The sequence below is a fragment of the Meleagris gallopavo genome, chromosome 5 (genome assembly GCF_000146605.3).
Source record: "Meleagris gallopavo isolate NT-WF06-2002-E0010 breed Aviagen turkey brand Nicholas breeding stock chromosome 5, Turkey_5.1, whole genome shotgun sequence".
Classification (NCBI taxonomy): domain Eukaryota; kingdom Metazoa; phylum Chordata; class Aves; order Galliformes; family Phasianidae; genus Meleagris; species Meleagris gallopavo.
Window position 1 is genome coordinate 45,513,523 of NC_015015.2, and position 1,049 is coordinate 45,514,571.

A 1,049-nucleotide genomic window follows, 5' to 3' on the forward strand; every position below is an offset into this window, starting at 1 on the left:
CCTTTCCTTTCCTTTCCTTTCCTTTCCTTTCCTTTCCTTTCCTTTCCAAGCTAAGAAATACAAGAAGTAAATGAATAGTTTAAATAGCGTAAAGGGACAATTTCCCTTCTAGACTGATTTTGACTGCCGCTATCTCCCAAGATAGATTAGCCAAATTCCCAGCTGAGATCAAGAATAGGACTATTAGTGGCATCTAGATGAATCCAGCATTGGACTTTATGGATGCTCGTGGTTAGATCACAAGCAGATCAGCTGGTGTAAGCAGTAAGCCTTAGCATGACTTTATGATCTATCACTTTAACTGAAGTCTCTGGGTGCTTAACAGATATCATCACCTTCTATCTATATTATCAATAAAAGTATAAAGACTTGATGATGGGTACCACTTTCCAGTGTCGCTGTATGCAATAAATGCCTCTTTCTCTAACCTAATAGGAATTTCTCTGTATCCACAACAGCCAGAGATTTTCCATATTACTATGTAAGCTTGTGCTATAGAAACTGAAATCAGCTACTTACTCTCCTCTGTATTGATCCTTGCTTTCACTAACTCCATTTTTTTACAGATTTTTTTTCCCAAAAAAAGTCAGCATGGAAATTAAAACTTGAAACATGAAAAACTCACATTTATTTTCCCCCACTGATCTCTCTGTAATGTATTCCTGAAGTAAGCAACTACATGAGACAAGGAAGAGGAAATCAATATTTGAAATACCAAGAGTAAAAAGAGAATTGTACAGAAGTATATTAATTGACTACTGTAAGTGTGGGTCATTTTCTCAGTGGAAAGGCAAAATTATTCAAAAACTGATGCCAAGAAATCCAAAGCAATGATGAGCCATCACCCACTAAAAGGCCAGTTACAGGCAAGAATCTTATGCTGTTACGTACTTAGGAACCTCTTGGGGATGACTTAGTTGCCTGAACCTGTTGAATATCACAGTAAAATACTTGAAAATCTGACTGAACAATCTTCTTGCCACTAGCAATCCTCATTAAGTGTTTTTAGAAGATGGACAAGGCATCATAAGATCAGACAAAGACAAATA